General features: G+C 38.1%; 1 protein-coding gene and 1 pseudogene across 1 annotated transcript in view; both read right to left on the reverse strand.

Moving 5' to 3' along the window:
• ARHGAP6 (Rho GTPase activating protein 6) overlaps nucleotides 1-25,089 on the reverse strand; it is a 542,269-nt gene that overhangs the window by 435,866 nt on the left and 81,314 nt on the right. The gene's annotated exons all lie outside the window — the stretch shown is intronic.
• Nucleotides 5,679-5,765, reverse strand: LOC120366737 (small nucleolar RNA U3; annotated as a pseudogene).

A 25,089-nucleotide genomic window follows, 5' to 3' on the forward strand; every position in this document is an offset into this window, starting at 1 on the left:
GTCTCTGTGTAAGTAAAATGGTAGACTCAGGAATCGAGATGGTAATGAGACCTTTAAAAAAGCACATGTTGTTTTAGACCATTTTAATTTTTTAACTGCATGTATACATGAACCCTTAAACATTCATAAGTATATAAAAATAACACTTTTTGAAAATTGATGCATTAAATAAAATCAAGTTTGGCTATGACCCCAAAGGAAATAAAGTTATATCTGGCCAACCCAAATTTTCTACCAGCTCTGGACAAAAATAGACTAGTTATTTCAAGTTTCTCTGTCCACCTCCTTTTCTCATGTCAAAGATGGGAAGTTGCAGAAAGCCCTGGCCTCCTTGGTGTCAGGAAGCGTTGGTTGTCCCACGTGAACATCAAGGATGCAACATCTGGATGTCCACATATGGCTAGGGTAGTGAAACACACTCAGATGGAGGCCAGTGGCAACACTCATGAAGTGGAAGCCCTGTAGGCCTAACCAGTGAACCTCCTGGGACAGGTGATACAGCATATCCTTTGAGAGGGGCCAGAGGCAGGGCTGACTCTAACTATATGCAACAAGAAAAGCGCTGCCCCACCTAAGGACCGGAAAAGAGAGCAGGAGCTCTTAGGAAGGGCAAGAAAGCAAGAACAACAGGGGCAATACATCATGAAGGGACTAGGCCGGACCTGAACAACAAGGATGACAACAATGAATAGCAGCCACACTGGGGGAACTACTTAAAAGGTGTGTGTGTAATTCTTTTTAAGAACGTGCCAGAAGTTGTGTAAAATGAAAATGGTCTTTCAAAACATATCAAAACAGTGTATCCACCATATTAATTTGGGGAACTGCCCTCAGACCTACATCAATAGTCTATGAAACTGCAGTCTAGCAGCCTGTAATGGAGATGACATAATCATTCATTCAAACAATCTTAAAATGTTCCTGTATAGATGTTTTAAAGCCTATTAGCATGTAATCAGTGTATCAAGAAAACAGAAAGCTTAGAGTCAGCGGTCTCTCACACAATGGTATTATTTTTGTTTCTTTTAAAAATGAAAATGACTTTATTATTTGAATGTTAGTAAGATATAAATAACAGAGAAAACTATAAAACAAGGAGAAGTTTTAAAAACCACCTGAAGTTCCAAATCTAGGAATTACTGATTTTCTGATTCTCACAAAAACTAAGCAAAGCAAAACAAAACTTCTTCATAGCATCTAGCTAAGAATCTCAGAACAGAGCAGCAGGCATTACCCTAGATGATTTCAAAGTGAAACCTCTTTCTTCTTTGCCACTCTGGTACTAACAGTGACCTTCCCTCTGGCTCCCACCTTTGAAATGCAAAGTCACTCAAGGTTCACCGGCTATTTTGAGAATAAGCAAATCAAATTACCCAAGACTTTTGCAAACTCACGCCTTCCAGAAAAAGTTAATAATGCCTTTATGTTAATTTGATTCACTTTATAATTTTGAAACTTTATTACTTTGAACACAGCTGTTATACTTCTACCTTAATTGCCTAATTGTGAAATTTCCATGTGTATGGACTAACTTCTGCTTTGGGGACAAAACCCAAAAGAAGTTAGTCCCTGTGTATGGACTAACTTCTGCTTTGGGTAGAAACCCCACAATAAATAAAAGTTATTTTTAAAAGAGACATATGGGCCATTGAGCACCTGGAAAAAATGCATAATTATACTACACATTAATATCATTTTTTAAAAAGCCATTGAGTTGAAAACGAGAGGAAGAGAGGAAAACTGTTTTTATTAGAAAACTCATAAGAAAATAAAAATGATATTAAGTGAATTCATTTGAAATAATTTATCAGTATTAAAATTCATTGAAGAAATGAATTACTAATTGTAATTTTGTGAGCCAAGAGTTGGAATACCCACTATTAAAAAAACTATAAGATAATCCAATTTAATAACAATAAAGAAGTTCAAATATGTAAATTACAAGAGTAATGGAGCAAGCATATGAAAATGTGCTATGAAGACAAATCAGTATTATTATTCTTTCTAGCTAATTTTCAATTATATGAAATCTCACAAGATGTATATAATCAGAAGCACATTATTGAGAAAAGTATTTCTCTCTCACATGCGTACACACACAATAAGTATGCATCCACCTACTAATTAGAAAGATACTCCCATGAGCCAGAAGAGCACATCTATGCAAAGACTGGAAACATACTTTGCAAACATTAATCATTCATAACAATTAACAATTTGATTGCAGCTACAATCAAATTCCTAATTTCACATCATAACCTAAGTCTAGAAGGAACTGGCAGAAATTCACACTTATGTTTGTACTTAAAATCAAAGTGAAGTTAAATTCTGGAACAAATACTGGTATTCTTAGTTTCTCCTACAATGTGAAACATAATACTCTGATAAGTTACTGTTGGTTAACTTAAAATGATTTTTTGCAGGCCTTATTTTCAGTAACATGTCTCTTAGGATTCTTAGTTTTGACTTGTTACTTTTTCTAGTCCAGAGATCTAAAGCATTGTGTGTTAAAGGTCACAAAGAGAGGCAGGTGCTAAAATGACTCATTTATAAAACATTTTGTTGACATGTTAGCATATCGTTGTGAACCAAAAAATTCACACAAGGTCTAAAAAGGGCCATTATTCCAATGAAAAACAATAAAATGAGAGATAGCAAAAATAGGTGATAAATCAGCTTCCACTGCAACCAAAGAAGATCTCCAATATATACAGATTAAATAACACACCTACATATTAGTTAACTGGAGGTTACTATGCCTTTCTGTTTGCATCCTAATAATTATAAAAGAAACAAAATTTCGATATTATATATAGTCTGTAAAGTATTTTTCCAACTAGAATTTTTTTTCTCTTTAGTTTTTTAAAATTATTTTTAAATTATATTTTAAGTTCTGGGGTACATGTGCAGATCTTGCAGAATTGTTACATACGTATACACATGCCATGGTGGCTTGCTGCCTCCATTCCCCTGTCACCTATGTTAGGTATTTCTGCCAATGTTATCCCTCCCCAAACTTCCCACCTGCTGCTATCTCTCTCCTAGTTCCCTGCCCCACAACAGTCCCCAGTATGTGATGTTCCCCTCCGTGTGACCATGTGTTCTCATTGTTCAACACCCACCCATGAGTGAAAACATGCAGTGTTTGGTTTTCCGTTCTTGTGTCCATTTGCCGAGAATGATGGTCACGAGACTCATCCATGGCCCTGCAAAGGACATGAACTCATCCTTGTTTGTGGCTGCATAGTATTCCATGGTGTGTATGTGCCATATTTTCTTTATCCAGTCTATCAATAATGGGCATTTGGGTTGGTTCCAGGTCTTTACTATTGTAAACAGTGCTGCAATGAACATACACGCACATGTGTCTTTATAATAGAACAATTTATAATCCTTTGGGTATATACCCAGTAACGGGATTGCTGGGTCAAATGGTCTATTTCTAGATCCCTGAGGAATTGCCACACTGTCTTCCACAATGGTTGAACTCATTTACACTCCTACCATCAGTGTAAAAGGGTTCCTATTTCTCCACATCCTCTCCAGCATCTGTTATCTCCAGATTTTTTAATGATTGCCATTCTAACAGACCTGAGATGGTATCTCAATGTTGTTTTAATTTGCATTTCTCTAATGACCAGTGATGATTAGCCTTTTTTCGTATGTTTGTTGGCTGCATAAATGTCTTCTTTTGAAAAGTGTCTGTTCATATCCTTCACCCACTTTTTGATAGAGTTGTTTGATTTTTTCTTGTAAATTTGTAGAAGTTCTTTGTCAATTCTGGATATTAGCCCTTTGTCAGATGGATAGATTGCAGCATTTTTTTCCATTATGTTGGTTGTCAGTTTACTCTAAAGATTGTTTCTTTGGCTGTGCAGAAGCTCTTAAGTTTAATTAGATACCGTTTATCTATTTTGGCTTTTGTTGCCATTGCTTTTGATGTTTTAGCCATAAAGTCCTTGCCTATGCCTATGTCCTGAATGGTTGTGACTTGGTTTTCTTCTGGGCTTTTATAGTGTTAGGCCTTATGTTTAAATCTTTTTTTTTTTTTTTTTTTTTTGAGACGGAGTTTCGCTCTTGTTGCCCAGGCTGGAGTGCAATGGCGCGATCTCGGCTCACCGCAACCTCCGCCTCCTGGGTTCAGGCAATTCTCCTGCCTCAGCCTCCTGAGTAGCTGGGATGACAGGCACGCGCCACCATGCCCAGCTAATTTTTTGTATTTTTAGTAGAGACGGGGTTTCACCATGTTGACCAGGATGGTCTCGATCTCTCGACCTCGTGATCCACCCGCCTCGGCCTCCCAAAGTGCTGGGATTACAGGCTTGAGCCACCGATGTTTAAATCTTTAATCAATCTGGAGTTAATTTTTGTATAAGGTGTAAGGAATGGGTCCAGTTTCAGCTTCCTGCAAATGGCTAGCCAGTTTTCCCAACACCATGTATTAAACAGGGAATCCTTTCCCCATTGCTTGTTTTCACCAGGTTTGTCAAAGATCAGATAGTTGTAGTTGTGTGGCATTACTTCCAAGGCCTCTGTTCTGTTCCATTAGTCTATATCTCTGTTTTGGTGCCAGTACTGTGCTGTTTTGATTACTGTAGCCTTATAGTATAGTTTGAAGTCAGTAGCGTGATGCCTCCTGCTTTGTTCTTTTTGCTTAGAATTGTTTTGGCTATGTGGACTTTTTTTGGTTCCATATGAAGTTTAAGGTGGCTTTTTCCAGTTCTGTGAAGAAGGTGGATGGTAGCTTGATGGGGGTAGCATTGAATGTATAAATTTCTTTAGGCACTGTGGTAATTTGCTAGAAATTGCTTCTTCCTAACCACGAGCGTGGAATATTTTTCCATCTGTTTCTGTCCTCTCTTATTTCATTGAGCAGTGGTTTGTAGCTCTCCTTGAAGAGGTCCTTCATGCCCTTTGTTAGTTGTATTCCTAGGTATTTTATTCTCTTTGTAGCAATTGTGAATGGGAGTTTGATCAGGATTTGGCTGCCTTTTGTTGGTGTATAGCAATGCTTGTGATTTTTGCACATTGATTTTGTATTCTGAGACTTTGCTGAAGTTGCTTATCATGTTAAGGAGATTTTGGGCTGAGACAATGGGGTCGTCAAAATATATAATTATGTCGTCTGTGAAGAGAGACAATTTGACTTCCTCTTTTCCTAATTGAATACCCTTTATTTATTTTTGTCTGATTACTCTGCCTAAAATTTCCAATACTATGTTGAATAGGAGTGGTGAGAGAGTGCACCCTTGTCTAGTGCCAGCTTTTAAAGGGAATGCTTCCAGTTTTTGCCCATTCCATATGATATTGGCTGTGGGTTTGTCGTAAACAGCTTTTATTATTTTGATATATGTTCCACGGATACCTAGTTTATTGAGGGTTTTTAGCATAAAGAGCTGTTGAATTTTGTCAAAGGCCTTTTCCGCATCTATTGAGATAATCGTGGTTTTTGTCTTTGGTTCTGTTTATGTGATGGATTATGTTCATACATTTGCATATGTTGAACCAGCCTTGCATCCCTGGGATGAAGCCTACTTGATTGTGATGGATAAGCTTTTCGATGTGCTGTTGCATTCAGTTTGCCAGTATTTAATTGAAGATTTTTACATTGATGTTCCTCATGGATATTGGCCTCATTTTTTTTTTTTTTTTAGTTGTGTCTCTGCCAGGTTTTGGTATCAGGATGATATTGGTCAGTGCTCTACACGTTCAGAGAAACTTCTCTAGTAAGAAACTATAGAAATGATTCCTGAAAATATAAGCTTCCAACTAGAATTTTGTAAAACCTTCAGAATATTATTGAATACAATTTCCATAAAAATTCCCTAAGAAAAAATTAAAAGTATTAAGAACATATTAAGAAAATTAGAAGTTAGTATCTCAGTTTGATTAAATTAAGTGCTTAGCTATAGTACTTTTTATTTGACTTATCCAAGAAAACAATTTCTCTTACAGGATTCTGGTTTTATAATATATTCTTGAGAGAAAAATATACCATTATTTGATATTTACTATTAATTCACCTAAATAAGATTTCTTCACAAAATGTAATAATGAATATACAAAGACTATTTCAAATCATGATGAAAAAAAAACTGACCAATAGCATTCTATGAGGAACAAATCAGACTTTATGACTTGTAACATGTAGTAACATATTTTTACAGCATTAGGTCAATTTCATGGATGCTTCAGCCTTTCAGTCTTGTATCTAGGCCAAAAGCATGGGCTTTTGTAAGTAAATGTTATGAATCAGATGACAAGTAGAATATGCCACTAAAAACAATCCCAAAAGTTGTTCTACCACTCCTGGCCAGGTCCCATGCCCTACAGGACTGGCTGGATGGAGCACGTGTGCAAGAATGACCTCCTGGACATATCTCATTGCCTCCCAGAGACTTTTTCCTAAGTTTGTCTCTGAAGGAGAAAACTTATCCAAAGACTCTGACCTTGACATATAGGGGTAGAGAAGACACTCAGCCAGCTGATTAAAGTGTGCAACATATTTCTGGTAGCTCTGTGTGAAGCATAGGTCCCAATCTTTTCTTATTTCACATCAACAACTATCACTGAATCTTAATTTTGAGGGTCATCACATCCCCAGTTGCTATTTCTCCCTGATTCTATTGCCCTGTCCCAGATCAGAAATGTTTTTCTTAGCATCTTCAGTTTTGGAGGAATAACATCCTCTTCTTTGGGAACCTCAGGCTCACAGATCAGTTTCAGAAAAATTCCTAGAAACACAATGTGGCCTGAACTATCAGTAGGCTACTCAGAACTATATTCTTTCCTATATATTCTTTTCTGTATCCCAGCAGCTAGAAGTTTGGGAATTACATTTTCCAGACTCCTTGCCATACACTTCAGGGTGAGGTCACACAAATGCGACACATTCACAAGGCAGAAGAGAAGCCAAAGTCCAATATGGTGATGACAGATCGACTAATAGGCGTGGGCCAATGACCAATGGGAGGTGTTGCTAGATGTTTTCACCTACAATAGGTATCTGAGACCATCAGTGGTGCTTACCTGCTGTTACTATCTTCCTAATTTCTTGAATGCTAGTTGCAGTCCTTTTAAATGCTTTAATAAGCCTTTCTCTCCTGCAATAAATATTTTTTCTTGAAATATCTACAGATTTTCTGTTTTCCCAGCTGAATCCTCGCCCGTGCAGAATGGCTTAGTCATAACTCAAGTTCATTGTTGGTGAAACGGCCAAAAAGGTTTAACTGGCCTCCACAGAATCTCAGGTAACAACAGCAGATAATAAGCAAAGGACTCATACTGAGTCCAACATAAGGGACGGCAATTGTCAAGTAGGGTCCTATTAAGAGCTGGTTATCAAAGGCAAGATTCTAATTCCTGGAAGAAACAACATCTACTAGCTTTGGACCTGACTTCAAAATTTAGTATTGACATTTGAGATGATAGTGCACTTCCACCTCACCCCAGATACAAATTTAGTGCAAATGCAATAAAGACTGTGTATAAACCAACACACAGTGCTCATGGTGTCCTGGTTGGTGATACAGAAAATATGGACTATAGTGTCAATGGTGCTGATAATCCACCAGAGACTGACAACAATAGGGAAGGAGGTTTTCTAGAAGGTGAAAGAAGCACTGGGAAAATGCTGCTTTGATATCTGGTTCACTGGTGTTCATTTTGTAAAAGAATGCTAGCAATACAGAGAATGTTTACTCTTTCCATTACATGAGAATGTGGTGAATTAACAAATCTAAAAGAAAACCAGACCTAGGAAGATTGCTGAGGTCTGTATCAATACACCCCCAAGTTCCCCTACCCTACAGCTTTGCTAATGAACACTCTGCTTCCCTTGGAGATTACATCCTCACTCTTTGTTGTCTTTGCATGAGTTACTTATCACATGAATAAAATGTTTCTGCTAATTCATGACAAGATAAAAGTGCTGAACAGAAACTCACTTAAACTCTCTGGAACTTGGTCTTCTCTATCATTAAACCATGATTATAATCTTATTGTTTAGGGGGTTTGCGAGAATTAAATAAAATATAAGTATAAGAGATTTAGAATGTAAAATATTATCAGTAAACAAAATACTGCAATCATATCCATATAAAAATGTTGGTGAAATATCTCCACGAGTATTATGCAAAAGTAGGTACAAGACAAAGTAAGTTAAGGCTGTGACAGCAAGAAAGGATTGCAAAGCATAACAAAAGCCAAAATTGAAAACAAAACAAAACTTTTGTTTCTTTAAAAATAATATCAACAGCCAAACTGTTTGGCTTTCAAAGTTATGGCTTAGAGAATGCTCAAACAATTTCTAAAATGTGAAAACATTTGTGGAACTTGTGGGAAAACATAATTTCCAAAAGCTTTACTCACAACAAACCCAAGAAAAATAACATTGCCCACATCACCACAGACATACACATCAGTGCACAGCAGTCCCTGATGCAGTCTGGCCCACCCAGAGTGTAGGCCTTAGGACATTTGGTGACAACACTGATCAACAGCATTTCATTAACAAGCCTTTGTGAATTCGCTCAAGATTTCTCTAAACATGTTGAATCATCATGTTTATAACATGGATTCTTGGTTTGGGTTCTCCTACAAGTGGAGTCTGAAACAAAGATTTGAGGGTAAGTAGTTTATTTGGAAGGTGAGACAGAGAAGGAAAAGAAACCTTTATTTGGAAGGTGAGACAGAGAAGGGAAAGAAACCAACAGAGGTGTGTTATCACACAAGTTACTTTTGTGAGCAGTTTTATCAATCCTACTAGGTAATACTGAGAAAAAGTATAGAATATGCCTCAGAGTTGTCCTAACTGGGGAACTAGGAAGCTGGGGCAGCTGTTTGCCAAATCCCCATCAATCCAGCTGAGCTGCTTGTTTTCTTTTCTCGTTTTGTTTTTTCTGTTTTGTTTTGTTTGTTTTTTTGACAGGGCTTACTCTGTCACCCAGGCTGGAGTTAGGAGTGTAGTGCTACAGTCACGACTCACTGCAGCCTCAAATTCCTAGACTTAAGTGATCCTCCCATTTCAGTTTCCCAAGTAGCTGGAACTACAGGCATGTACCATCACACCCAGTTATTATCATTGTTGTTGTTGTTATTATTATTATTGTAGAGACAGGGTCTAGCCATGTTGCCCAGGCTGGTCTCCAGCTCCTGGGCCCAAGCAATTCTCCTACCTCAGCCTTCCTAAGGGCCTGGGAGAATTGCTGTCTTGGCTATTAATACTCAGGCAATTCTCATTGTTAGAAAAAATGCCCTCAGTTGGCAGAGTGTTAGGTGTTCCCAATAAGCAGCCTTCCATGCATAGAGTGAATACTAAGGGGACATGAGAAAATACAAAGAGTATCACAAAATTAAATCCCAGGGAGGACCTGGGAAAAAAAAGTCTGTCAATTGTACACAAAATAACTGCTGAATCTACAACAAAAATAGTGTAGTGTCGGCATACCCAGGTACATGCCATATAGCTGAAAGGTACAGTGGTCCAAAGTATGTTGGGAATATTTACTTTAAAAATGTATTTATCATCAAGTGAGTACACTGGAAGTTCTTAACAGAATAAAAGAAATCACAATTCTTTAATTCCTTATTTCAATAGAGATTCTAAAGATTCATTCTCGTCAATCCTGAAGCAATTCAGTAATGGTAAAAGTGCTAAATAAATAAAAATCAAGCAATGCAACTGGTAGTAGTAGAAAATGACAGATCTGGCTGAGTGCAGTGGCTCACGCCTGTAATCCCAGCAGTAGGCAGATCACTTGAAATCAGGAGTTTGAAACCAGCCTGGCCAACATGGTGAAACCCTTTCTCTACTAAAAATACAAAAATTAGCTGTGTGTGATGGAGGGCACCTGTAACCCCAGTTACTCGGGAGGCAAAGACATGAGAATTGCTTGAATCCCGAGGGTGGAGACTGCAGTGAGCTGAGATTGCACCACTGCACTCCAGCCTGGGTGACAGAGCAAGACTCTGCCTTTAAAAAAAAAAAATGTAGTTCTGCTCATTGAATCAAAGTTTTACTGAAGCCATTTTGTGCAGAATATGCTAGCAGTAACTCTGGAGATACTTTTAAAAGTGAAGTCAAACTTAGTCTTTCCTTACATATGGAAGGAGTAACAAAAACTGATTTATTCCAAATGGAGGCTATGGCAAAAAACATAATTGGTAAAATCTATGTCTAGGCCCAGTGGGACAGAAGGTACTTAGTGATGAAAAAGCTCAGAGCCAGGTGGGATTAATGAATAAATCGTTTTGTATAGGTGAGCTAGGAGCAGAGTTATAAAGGAAACCAAGGAAGGACAAACTAGTATAGCAGAGGAAAGAGGGGGTTCTACACTAGTAGTTCTTTAGCACTGACAATCTTGACTTCAGGAGACATTTGGCAGTGTCTGGAGACATTCTTGGTTGTAGCAACTTAAGGAGGGGTTTCTGGCATCTAGTGGGTAGAAGTGAGAGATGCCACTAAATATCCTACAATGCACAGGACAGCCCCCACCACAAAGATTTGTCTGGTTCCAAATGTCAATGGTGTCATAGTTGAGAAGCCCTGTTTTAAAGGGAATGATATGGATGCTAAAAGGTTAACATGGAAAGCAGAGGAGGCACACTAATCTATAGAGGATGTCATGGGTGGCTAGTATCGGTGTTGGGGGAAAGTAGCAGTGCTAGAAAGATTTCAGATTTTGTTAGTAACAAATTTCTCTTCTCTAGCTTATTTCTTAATAATGTGTAAAATCCATGTAAGGTGATAAAAATCAAAGCTCTGGGTCTAACACCAATAGGAACATTATTGGACCATTGGGCATTTCATCACTGGCTTCTACAGAAATTGGGGTGGGTGGATGTCTGCACCATAGTGGCCTCTCCTAACCATACCCCCATTCCTAATTGAGGTCTCAGTAGCCCTGCACCTTCTGTAGCATATACTGTTTATAAACACTCTTGAAGATTCCTTCTGACACCTCTGTCCTTTGCATTTCTTCACTCAAATTTCTGCTTAAACCACCCAGGGGTCTCAGGCTTCCATCCAAAGGGGACTCAACAGGCACTTCTGTTGTTGCCAGAGTCTTCCCTCCATCACATTTGTTTTTGTCATATTTAAAATGTTGGCTGAGCAGAAGCCTAGGAATGTCGTGAAAACTCAGAAAGAGAAAGGCACTGAGTAAAATGCAGAGCAAAAAGCTCTAAAAATAAATGTCTTGTTTACAGCAAGCTCAAGTCTGGAGTATAAGTAAAATGAAACGTGTTGGAAACCTTAGAATAATGGATCTTGGATCAAGAGGAAAAAGGAGAAGGGCAGGTTGACAGGAGGACTTTGAAAGTGACACTAAGTCTCTTGAGCTATGATATTAAATTTATATTCATTTAAATTACTGACAGAATTAGAACCAAGTGTACAAACTCTAAATTACAGGAAGGGCAGATAAAACATCAGATCAAAAAATTACCAAGTATTACATTTACTAATCTACAGCTGAGATTTCAGAAGCAAATGCAAGTTAAAAACGAGATCATGGGATGATAGTTTTTCTGCTCATTTGATGAATGGACATGATTTATTTTATATGTTATTGATGTAAAATTATAAATACTTGATAATATGTTTAATAGATATCCAACATCTGGGCTGAAGGTTGGTGATAACAATAACACGATGATGATGATAATGGTAGTGATGGTCACGGTTAGCAATTATTGAGAGTGCTTACCATGTCCTAGGAACTATGATAAGTGTTATAATTTCAATATCTCAACACAACCAGAAGATACTATTATTATTATCCCCACAGTGCAGAAACTGAGGCATGGGGCATCAGAGCAAGTAAGTGGTGGCCCTTAGACTTTATCCATATCTGTCTACATAGCCCACAATAATACCGTCTCTTTGGTAGTTAGAATTTGAGAAAGATCCAGCATTACTTTGGTACATAATTTTTAAATACTAAATCTACAATTTTAAATGTAATAATTATTTCAATTATATGCCTTGCTAAGGTTTGAATATTTTTGTCCCATCCAAAATTTACGATGAAAGTTAATCCCTATTGTGGTGGTATTGAGAGGTGCGAGCTTTTGTAGAAATGGTCAAATAATAAGGACTCAGCCGTAGTAAGTGGATTTGTGCCTTGTAAAAGGGCCAGAGGTAACTAGCTTGGGCCCCTTTTTGCTCTCCTTCTGCAGTGTGAGGACACAGCATTCCTCCCCTCTGGAAGATGCGGACAGCATCATTTTTATGTAGACAGCAGCCCTCACCAGAAAGTGACATTGCTGGGGTCTTTAACAGTGAGAAATAAAATTCTGTTCTTTATAAATTACTCAGTGTATGGTATTTTGCTACAGCAGCACAAATAAACCAAGACATTCCTCTAGGTTAGGAATTAGGTTTGGGCTTTCCCCCTAGAAAATTCTTTTGGGGGTAATGTCCATCACTTATTTTCATAGAGGGGCCACCTGATAGGTAGAAGAGGCATAAACTGATGCCAGATAGACTGAGGTTTAAATCCTTGCTTTACTCACTACTCTCTAGTCATGTGAATTCAGGCAATTCAGATAACTACAGTTGGTAGAATTCTAAGGATAGCTTCTCAAGATTCCCGTCCCATGGTTACTAAATTAAATACTAACTGGGTGCTGCTAGAAAGGGATTTTGCAGATGTAACTAAGGTCTCAAATCACTTACCCTTATATGTAGAGATTATCTGGGTGGGTGTGCTCTAATCACATTAGCCCTTTAAAGGAAAGAAGTCAAAGGCTGGGCATGGTGGCTTTTCAGGTGTGAATTTGTAATCTCAGCATTTTGGGAGGCCAACACAGGAGGATAGATTCACCCCAGAGTTCAAGACCAGCCTGGGAAACTTAGGGAAACCTTGTATATAGAAAAATAAATTAACTAGCTGACTGAGTAGAGCGCTGCATACCTGTGGTCCCAGCTACTCTGGAGGCTGAGGTGGGAGGATCACTTAAGCCTTTGAGGTTGAGGCCACAGTGAGCCATGATTGCATCACTGTACTCCAGCCTGGGAGACAGAGGCCCTGTCTCAAAAATAAAAAATTAAAAAGGAAGAAGTCAAAGACATTGGAAGCGTAACAAGGACCTGACATACCATTGCTGGATTTCAAGACTGAGGGATCATGAAACAAGAAATGCTGACAGCCTCTCAAAGCTGAGATTGACCTGCTGTCAACAGCCAGCAAGGAAACAGGCATTTTCCCAAAAGGCAATGTTAACACCTGTTGATTAGGGCTCAAGTCCATTAAATCGATTAACCGATTAGGTGCTGAACTATTTGTACTATCAGGATAATCCAATCATAATGGGTAATGAGGTTTCTTTGAACAAAATCAATCCCTCTCATCTGTACCATATGTTTTACTCTAAAAGGAACTTTCACATCAACTTTACATTTTTCATCCACATAGCAACATTTCGAAGTAAGCACAAGAAGACAGAGATGGCTAATGACTAAGGGATTATGCTGAGCCGAAGTTCACATTTCCCCACCTCCCTTAGAGCTAGGATGGAGCCATGTGATCAAGTAATGGTCAATGAAACGATCAGAGTTCTGGTCAAAGGCAGGAGTGATGTGTGTCACTTCCAGGTCAGGCTCGTGGGATCTGTAATTTTCTCATGCCATTCCATAGAGCACACAGATTGAACATGGGATGCCATAAGATAGAAGCAGCCTGAGTCCTTGAATCCCCACATGGAAGCGTGCTCTCCAAATGCCTGATTTAATTCCAATGCAAACAAAAACTAAATTTGTGTTAAGTCACAAAAATGTTCAGTTTGTTTTTTCCAGCGATTAGCTTTTTTTTTTTTTTTTTTTTTTTGAGACGGAGTCTTGCTCTGTCGCCAGGCTGGAGTGCAGTGGCGCAATCTCGGCTCACTGCAACCTCCGCCTCCTGGGTTCAAGTGATTCTTCTGCCTCAGCCTCCCAAGTAGCTGGGACCACAGGCGCGTGCCACTACACCCGGCTAATTTTTGTATTTTTAGTAGAGATGGGGTTTCACCGTGGCCAGGATGGTTTCGATCTCTTGACGTCATGATCCGACCACTTTGGCTTCCCAAAATGCTGGGATTACAGGCATGAGCCACCATGCCCGGCCTCCAGCAATTACCTTTTTGATGCAGCAACAGGACTACCCTAGTTGAGATATTTGAATCTTAAAGTGAGGAGCTGTCATAACCAAAATGTAATAATGAATTTAGAAATGGCTAGCCCTCAGGTAACAGAGAGTAACTAGATACCAGAGGTTAGAAAGACAGGTGACTCATATCATGTGGCAGCAAAAAACTTGCTACAACTTCCACCTGTGATAACCTGGAAGGCCAGCCACACATCCTCAAAGCAAGCACCTTTAGAATTAAAATGTTAGCATATGGTGGCTACTCTTGACTGTGTCTGACAAGAGATTAAAAGGAAAGTGGGTGGAGGAGAGATGGTAGAGAAATTGGCCATTTTGAAAGCAGAAATGAAAGCAACAAGGATTCCAGAATTTCAGCCTAAAGGGTTGAAAAAGCTTACTCTACTTCATGCCCAACCATATAAAACAGAGAAAGGGCTTGGGACATTAGTGTGTGCTGGCCTCCATCCACGACTGTTATTTTACAGCTGCAGTTCAGAACAGTTAAATTGTTGCCTGAGAGCTCATGATTTTATGAAGTGACAGATCTAGGATTCGAACTCATATCTTGTGAATCTGACTTCAACTTTCTTTCCGCATATTTCACAGCCAAAATGCTGCAGTAAATTATCTTTTTTTTAATGTGCTGACGGTTCAGAAGCTAAACAACAGTGAATTTCCTTGGGAACAAAATAAACTTTCCATGCTTTTTATGGGAATCTAGAAGGTGAAATCAGTGTTTCAGTTTCCCTAAAATGGGATCCCTGCATTGTTTACACTGAGAACTCCTCGTTCTTCTTCCTTTTCTTCTACTGACAGAATAAGATTGGCCTCTTTTAGGGTAATACTGTCATTTTATTAAAAACCGGATTTGAGAATGTGTTTTTTGTTGTTGTTGTTGGCAGTGACTATGACATTGTTTTATACATCATTGTGTACGGCATGTATTTATATACTTGATGCTTTGCTCAACATTCACAAGGGATGCATTATAAATGCTTATAGTTATTTGACTATTCAACAAAATGTGCTCAATAGTACAAGACACTACAATTTTTGTGGCATTTCCTATTTCCACTGTTAGAATGTAATCTTTATGCAAGGAAGGGCTAAGTTAATTTCTTCTTTGTGACTTGCCTTACAGGAACATCAAGCATATAGGACACAACAACTAATTGCTATTGAACAACTGAAAAACATTTATATTTTAACTAAGGTAAAAGTAAGCATACAATATCAGATTAGGAAGTGTCTGAATTTGGGTTCTCCCACAAGCAGATGCTGAAACAACAATTTCTGAGCAAATGGTTTATTTAGGAGGAGTATTAATTTCATGTCACTGCTGTAACAAATTACTACAAATTTAGTGGTTTAAATCAACAGACATCTGTTCTCTCTTGGTTCTGGAGATCAGAAGTCCAAAACGGATCTCACTGGACTCAAACCAAAATATTGGCAGAGTTGCATTCCTTCTGGAGGTCCTATGGGGGGAGCCCCCCCTTTTTTGTCATTGTCCAGCTTCTAGAAGCCCCCTGCAATTCTGTGCTTGTGGCACCTTCCTTCTTCTTCAAAGCCAGCAATATAGCATCTTCCCATTTCTCTCTAACTCTGTTGTTGTCATCATACCTCCTTCTCTGAATCTGACTCCCTTGCCTTCCTCTTTCACCTATGAGAACCTTGTGATTACAGTGGGCACACCCAGACAACCCAGGCCAATCTCCTCATTTCAAGATCCTTAATTTAATCTGCATCTGCAAAGTCTCTTTGGCCATCTAAGAGAACAGAGTCACAAGTCCCAGGGTTAGGATGTGAACATCTCTTGGGATATTATTCTACTGACCACAGGAGGTGACACCAGGAAACAGTGGTAGGGGAGTGAGAGGAGGTGAGATAGGAAAGAGAAGGAAGTCAATAAAACATAAGTTAACAATATAGTTATCACCGAGGGAAACTGGTACTCAGTCTTGCAGGGAGACTCTGCAAGACAGAGTGAATATGCTTCAGTGTTACCCCGAAAGAGGTAACCTGGAATTTCCCACTGACTCCTTATCCATCACCAATTGAGGGCTGCTCCTAGGGTCATTAACTCTCTGTCACTTCTGAAGCTTGCCCTGTGATGGCAGAGTATGTTCCCATGACCAGAAAGAAAGTACTAGAAAGAGAGCTGAAGGTGTTCTTAGTAGGTACTTGCCATCAGGTGTGTATCTAGGAAACATATAGAGGGTACCAACAGCTTCTCATGAAGGAAGAAGCTTCTAGAGTCATCTAATTCAACGATATCTCTTTTTTCAGAAGAGCAACTAGAGGCTCAGAATGGTGAGTGGTGGAGGTTGCCCAAGGTCATATGACCAAAGAAGAGCATTGATGGTGGCTTCCATTCAGTGTCTCAGGCTACTATGTGGTAGGCACTGTACCAGGGGCTTGACACATGCTCCCAGTTCTTAAAACTCAACACAGCCAGAAGGAAACTCATCATCTTTCTGCCTATATCTATATTGCCTCCTTTCTGGGCCCCAGGCTATGACTGTCTCAGGGGTCATATCATACCTATCATCTTGAGGACCACTTCTACCCTCACACCTGGAATACTCTCCAGCATGCATGAATGTACTCATTAAATTTTGAGGGATAAAAGGAAGGAAGGAAGAAAAGAAGAAAAGTAAGGAAGGGGGAAAAAGGAAAGAGAAGAAGATATTTTTATACTATTTAAGAAGTGGCTTAAAAATGAAGATATAGAGTGGAAAAGATGTAAAGGCAACACTGTTGCTCTCAGAAGAGGTGAGGCCCCAGGGCCCCAGCAGCCAGGCATGGGCTCTATATTCTTTTTTTTTTTTTTATTGCATTTTAGGTTTGGGGGTACATGTGAAGAACATGCAAGATTGTTGCATAGGTACACACATGGCAGTGTGATTTGCTGCCTTCCTTCCCCTCACCTATATCTGTCATTTCTCCCCATGCTATCTCTCTCCACCTCTGCACCCCCCCGCCCCTGCCCTATTCCCCCTCAAAGGACCCCAGTGTGTAGTGCTCCCCTCCCCGTGTCCATGTGTTCTCATTGTTCAACACCCACCTATGAGTGAGAACATGCGGTGTTTGATTTTCTGCTCTTGTGTCAGTTTGCTGAGAATGATGGTTTCCAAGTTCATCCATGTCCCTACAAAGGACACGAACTCATCATTTTTGATGGCTGTATAATATTCCATGGTGTATATGTACCACATTTTCCCTGTCCAGTCTATCATTGATGGGCATTTGGGTTGGTTCCAGGTCTTTGCTATTGTAAACAGTGCTGCAATGAACATTTGTGTGCATATGTCCTTATAGTAGAACGATTTATAATCCTTTGGATATATACCCAGTAATGGGATTGCTGGGTCAAATGGGATTTCTATTTTTAGGTCATTGAGGAATCACCACACTGTCTTCCACAATGGTTGAACTAATTTGCATTCCCACCAACAGCGTAAAAGTGTTCCTATTTCTCCACACCCTCTCCAGCATCTGTTGTCTCCAGATTTTTTAATGATCGCCATTCTAACTGGTGTGAGATAGTATCTCAATGTAGTTTTGATTTGCATTTCTCTAATGACCAGTGATGATGAGCATTTTTTTCATATGTTTGTTGGCCTCCTGTATGTCTTCTTCTGTAAAGTGTCTGTTCACATCCTTCGCCCACTTTGCTGCAGCTGCTGCAGGTAATCCCCAGGCAAGCAGGGCCTGGAGTGGACCTCAGCAGTCCTACAGCAGAGGGGCCCCACCCTCTATATTCTAAGGTCAAAGTGTAACAATGTGAAGATTCCCGCATCCAAATAATGGGATATTTTCTCACCAATGAAGGTTTATCACTTCCACTCTGCATATGGAGGATCTCTTTGGCTTTCATGACCAAAGCAGCCACTTTTACTCAAGGGGACTTTCTTTAGAGAAACATTTGGACAATCATGGGACCACTGAGAAAAAGAAAACCATCTTAAACAACAGATTATGAAATATCTCTATAACAAATCAGCCCCATAGTGGTATCTGTATGGTGATACTATAGTATTACTGTAGTATAATGTTACAAATGATAATTTTATTGTTTAAGCTAAATTTAAAAATTATAGTTCCAATATTTCAGAGTATTTTCTGGCTTTATCAATGTGCATATAATAAATGTTAATTATTAAAAGGTGCCAGAAATAACGTCTTGATTAACTAAGTCTATCAATGCACTGATTTCCCATAGTCCTTCTTACTTTCAGAGATGGAAAATTCCGTAAGGGTTGCTTATCTAGGGGCAGAGCTGTTTGGCCTAACTTACCAAAATCTATACTCCAGAAAATTTCTAGTGGTTCCAGCTGCTTAAAATATATCTCTAAATGAATTATTATGATTCTTTATAGCTTGTGGGTTTAGCCATGTTTTCAGAGAGAAATTTCAAATTCTGAAGGAGATGACTTCATCTGGGCAAATATTTTACTGTAAAAGGTACAAGACTCAGCACTGGGAAACTCTCATTCAAAACTGCGTCAGGAGACAAAATCTCCCCCAAGGAAGGGCAGAGGAGAAGATGCTGACGGGTTCATAATGAGCTGTAACCATGTATGTGCATCCCTAGAGGAATCATTTTCTGTGCTCATATTTTCTATTTTAATGTCACTACAGAACAGAAAGCACCTCCAAATTATACTACCAGCCACTGCAAGTAGTGATAACTACTGCTGCAACTCATTAAAGGCCAGAAAATTCCCTTGAAAGTGAAATCATATGTCCTTTAGGGTATCTGTGGGGTATCTATAAAGATGATGGCTACCAAAACTAAACAAAAACGACAATTTGAACAAACTCTAGTGTTCACAATTGATTTCATTACATTGATTTTTTCATTTGCAGTTTCTTTTCCAAACTTGTTTTCCATTGCTCTTTCACACTGTGAGTGGATTTAAGTCCCTGGGAATAGTATACCTTTATATTGGGATGCTGCCAAGACTGTAGGCACATACATCTATGAGACACATCTTGGCCACTAATTCTACAAATCCGGCTGGTTCAGCCGGGGCCCCTCCCCTTTTTCCCTCTCCTACATCAATACAAGTGCCTCCCAATGAAGCATGACCAAAGAAGATGATGAATGCACTTTCATTAGAAGGAGACTGTGCCTCGAACTGTTTTTTAAAGGCAAAAGATAATAAATAAGTACTAGAAAGTACAAACTTCCAGCTACATCTGTAGTCAAAACTATTTTTAAAACTGAAAGTACATCTAATCACTTGGCAAATACTGCTTCTAAATGCTTTAAATTATAATACAAGTATTTGAGAAAAAGTTAAATTGTTCTAAATATATCTTCATTTTCAGACACTAATACATTGTTAACTCTCTTTAAAAATAGTGAGAAAACATTATATTTTACATTTCTCTAACAGTTCCATTTGTGGAAGTGAAGATGGAAAGAAGAAATAAAACGTAGGTTTTGTGTTTCTCTCTTCAAGTGGCATTTCTGTGTAATACACAAAAGGCCGATCATGAAGCATTTTTAAAAGTGTCTTTGTTGGCCAGTTGCAGTGGTTCACACCTGTAATCCCAGCACTTTGCGAGGCCGAGGCAGGCAGATCACAAGGTCAAGAGATCGAGACCACCTGGCCAACATGGTAAAACCCCATCTCTACTAAAAATATAAAAATTAGCCAGGCGTGGTGGTATGCAACTTTAACCCCAGCTACTTGGGAGGCTGAGGCAGGAGAATCACTTGAACCTAGGAGGTGGAAGTTGTAGTGAACCAAGATCGCACCACTGCGCTCCAGCCTGATGAAAGAGTGACAATCCATCTCAAAAAAAAAAAAAAAAAAAAAAAAAAGTGTCTTTGTTACTTCAAGTAGGGTCCACAGACTACACCATCTGGGACTACTGGAAAATGTATACTCTTAGGTTCCCGAAGGGACCTAAGTGAAGCAGAGTCTGCATTTTAACCAAGTCCCCAGGGATTTGTGTGCAAGGTCAAGTGTGAACAGCAATTAATGGCTCAATAAAAATTATCAGTGTTACAACTTAATAACTGAAAAGGCAACTCAATTAAAAAATGGGCAATAGATCTGAATAGATATTTTCCCAAAGAAGATGTACAAATGGACAGTAAACACATAAAAAGATGGTCTACATCACTAGTTATCAGAGAAATACAAATTAAAATCACAATGAAATATCACTTCATACCTACTAGGATGGCTATAAACAAAAATAATAAGAAGTATTGGTAAAGTGTGGAGAAATTGGAACCTTCAAACATACATTGCTGGTGGGGACATAACATGGTGCAGCAGCTTTGGAAAGCAGTCTGACAGTTCCTCAAATGGAATATAACCCAACAATTCCACTTTTAGACATATCCTTAAGAAAAATAAGAAGATACATCCATACAAAAACATGTACATGAATAGTCACTGCAGCATTATTTCCTATAGCCAAAAGGTAGAAACAACTCAAATGTCCATCAATGGATAATTGGATAAACAAAATGTGGTCTATCCATACCCTGAAAGATTATTCTGCCATACAAAAAATGAAGTACTGATACTTGCTACAACATAGATAAATTGAAACTATTAAGCGACATGAAAGAAGCCAGTCACAAAAGACTAACTATAGTATAATTTAATTTGTATGAAATGTCCAGAATAGGCAAATCTATAGACTTTAGACTTTTTGTCTATAGAGACAAAAAGTAGATTAGTGGTTGCTTAGGGCTAGCTAGGTGGATGGGGGAGGGGGAAATGAGAGTTATTGGGTATGAGGTTCCTTTTGGGGGTCATCAGAATGTTCTAAAATCGATTTTGGTGATGGTTGCACATACAGTGATTATGCTAAAAACACTGGATTATTTTTTAAAAAATGAACTCCCCTGTCCCAAACATTCATGTGTGACATACCGCCTAACTGGAGATACGATGACTTACAACTTAGAACAAAAAAAAAGCTCCTAAATAACACATGCTTTGTACCGAATGACACATTATATATTGAACACTTCCTATGTGCAAGGTCCTATGTTGGTCCTACACAGAGACTTTTTCTTGTAATTCTCCCTGCAGCCCTGCGAGGTAATTGTTACCATTATCGCCTTTTTACAAATGAGGAAACTGGTGCATTGGAAACACATCCAAAGTCAACGGGCTTATGACCAGTGGCAAAGTTCAGATTTGACCCAGGGATTCTGAGAGCAGAAGCTGCACACAATCTCACTGTCTTTGGAGTCCCCCTACAAGGTACTTTTGCTAACTATGAACCAGTCAACACAGAGGTGACAGAAGAGCCTCCTCTAGAGCAAAGAGGTGTAAGTTATCCTTCCATTGCTATTTACTATAGCTGGCCAATGTTTAATGATTTCTTCCTTGTATCAGTAGACAGATTCTGATAATCAGCTGCAATCTCATCTCTTTGAATTTTTCAAAGTGTAAAATACTGTGAGAAAAACAGCCAGCCCTTTTTTGTTTGGAAAACATTAGTCAAACAAATCTGCCTATTTTCAGAGATTCCTTGAATGAGTAAAAGACCAGTCAAATTCCACAAGGGATGTGTTTCCATTTGTCATATATAAGGAAAAAAGTAAACCTTTCATGTGTGATCATAGGATTCTGACATCTGTAACAAAAAATCCTGGCAAATTGATCATTCTAACTTGATTATTTAAAGTCATAGCTAGTAATTAATAATGTATTGTATACTTGAAAATTGCTAAGAGAATAATCTTAAATATTAATATAACTATGTGAGGTAATAGATATGATAGTTTGATTGTAATAATTATTTCAGAGTGTATACCTGTGTCAAAACATCACATTGTACACTATAAATATATATGTATATGCAATTTTTATTTGTGAATTATACCTCAATAAAGCTAGAAAAGTTTTAAATTTAAAAAATAAATTACATAGAAACAAAAATAAAATAAATCATAGCTAGCGTATGTGTAACACTTACTATGTACCGAGTACATTTTAAGTGCTTTATATTTACTCACTAAATATTCACAATAGCTCAAAGGTACCTTAAATAGTTCCATTTTAAAAATAATAAAACAGGAATTTAAGGTTTCCACAGGCAGTTAATGGCAGAGCTGTGAAGTGAAACCCGATAGTTCACACTCTCAACTACTACACCTTTCTAATTGCTCTCCAGGATGATTGGTGGAAGAACAAGCTATAGTCTCTGCAACTAGAAATTGCTGGGCAAACATTAATGCAGCACATTGAAATCAAGTACATTCCACATTTGTAGTAATTTCTGAAGGCTCAGAAAAGTTTTGATAGTAAGTGATGTTTGTTGCCACTTAAAAGAACTGGACCAGATTGTTTAAACATACAAAATAAGCTATAAGGACTATTCAGTATTAAACACTAGATATTTTATCAGGAAAAATATGGCCTACATAGCCAAGAAGTTCTCTCTCTGTTACGATCAAATCCTATTGCTCATGTCAGCATGGTATGAAATTATTTTTAAAAAGTGAACAGCATAGCCAACTAGTCTATTTGTATTCCTTGCTATAATTTCAAATAACTTCATGGTTCATTAGATATTTTGGTTTACTTAGCCAATAAGTGTTTTTTAATGGAGAATGATTACAAAGCTAAGCAAATAAAGAACTCCACAACAATAAATCACAATCAACCAGGCTTTATCCCAGGAATTCAAGGAGGTTTAACTTTAGGAACGCTATTAATGGAATTCTCTATGTATTTATATTAAAGAAGGAGGAAAAAAACATGATCATCTGAAGTGATGCTAAGATATATTTTAGAAAATTTCACAGCCTTTTCACGTTGAAAGAAAAATATAACTATCAACAAGTCTAGATAGAAGGAAACTGGTTTATCTCACTTAAGTTAAAAAGTGGTCTCATTAAACTCAGGAGCAAGCCAAAGATGCCCAAATTTGATATTGTACCAGAAGTCTTCAGCAATATGTAAGAAAAGAAGATTTTTTAAAAGCCTTAAATATGGAAAAGGACTATGCCAAAATGTTATTATTACCAAATAAATGATTTTCTGTCTAGAAATCCAACTTGTCAATTTAAAGTTTATTGGAACTAATATGAAAGCAATAATGTCACTAGATACAAGAGCAATTTAAAAGTTAATTGATTTCCAATAAGTCATAAATAACCAAATTAAGAACATATTGGAAAAATACATTTCATTCAGATAAGCAAAAACAACCAAGAAATTAAAAAAATAAATAAATAAATCTGTAAACCACTGAAGAATAAAATTAACAAGAAATGTGCCAAATCTACATAAGAAAGTTACAGAAGTAAAACACTGCTAGTTGTTGAGGATTACTGTGATCAATAATTGTCGTGAAATGAAAACTATTATCAGCTACTAAAACTCTATGGGGGAGAGATGTTGAATTATTCTCTTTGATTACTCAAATTTAATTTGCCAAGTAAGTGATATTTTACTGATGTGGCCAGCTTCAGAGCCCAAAGCACACCTAATCCCTTGGGTATTTATCCTCATGCTCTCAAGTGTTTATCAACCCCTTGGAGAGTAGAAGGCCCCAATGATATCTTCCTTGGCAGTATTCTGTGATACCTCACACAGTACCTTGAGCAGGAGAGTCTGCCCACAGGCAGTCATGTGTTGGAGTATTATGAATTCCCATACTGTTTCAAAGAATATAAGCAACCTCATCTATTGAGCAAAAACCCACCTGAATCTCTTATCTATTCAGATTGTTCTGCTGTCAAAACTGTTTGGCAGCGCTGGTCCTTTAAGTCTCTGTAGCTCTAAAGTGTTACGGCAGTAATAACTGCAGATGTGTAACAGCAAAAAACTCAACAAACTTTTTTAAGTTAAGGGTACATGTGCAAGTTCATTATATAGTGAAATTAGTGTCATGGGGGCTTATTGTATAGATTATTTTGTCACCCAGATACAGAGACTAGTACACATTTGTTATTTTTCCCAATCCTCTCCCTCCTCCCATCTTCCACCCTCAGAAAGGCCCCAGTGCCTGTTGTTCCCCTCTATGTGTCCATGTGCTCACATCATCTAGCTACCATTTATAAGTGAGAACATGCGGTATTTGGTTTTCTGTTCCTGCATTAGTTTGCTAAGGATAATGGCCTCCAGCTCCATCCATGTTCCTGCAAATGACATGATCTCCTTCTCTTTTATGGCCGCATACTATTCCATGACGTGTATGTACCACATTTTCTTTATCCAGTCTATCATTGATGATCATTTAGGTTGATTCCACATCTTTGCTATTGATATGCGTGTATGTGTCTTTATAATAGAATGATTTGTATTTCTTTGTGTATATACCAAATATATATCCAGTACTGGGATTGCTATATCAAATGGTAGTTCTGTTTTTATGTCTTTGAGAAATTACCATGTTTTCCATGATGGTTGAACTAATTTACACTCCCACCAACAGTCTATAAGTATTCCTTTTTCTCCACAACCTCGACAGTGCTTGTTATTTTTTGACTTTTTAGTAATAGCCATTCTGACTGGTGTGAGAAAGTATCTCATTGTGGTTTTGATTTGCATTTCTCTAATGATCAGTGATGCTGAGCTTTTTTTTCATATGCTTGTCGGCCACATGTATGTCTTGTTTTGAAAGGCTTCTGTTCATGTCCTTTGCCCACTTTTTTTTTTTTTTTGTAAATTTAAGTTCCTTATAGATGTTGGATATCAGACCTTTGTCAAATGCATAGTTTGCAAACATTTTCTCCTGTTGCATTAGCCCATTCTCACATTTCTACAAAGAAATACTGGAGACTGGGTAATTTATAAAGAAAACAGGGTTAGTCAGCTCACAGTTCCACAGGCTGTACAGGAAGCACAGCTGATGAGGCCTCCAGAAACCTATAATCATGGTGGAAGGTTAAGGAGGAAGCCTTTGGCCTATATCGTCAGAGCCTATATGTCCAGAGCAAGAGGAAGTGGCAGGAAAGTTCTACACACTTTTA

This window comes from Saimiri boliviensis, chromosome X (assembly GCF_048565385.1).
Source record: "Saimiri boliviensis isolate mSaiBol1 chromosome X, mSaiBol1.pri, whole genome shotgun sequence".
Taxonomy (NCBI): domain Eukaryota; kingdom Metazoa; phylum Chordata; class Mammalia; order Primates; family Cebidae; genus Saimiri; species Saimiri boliviensis.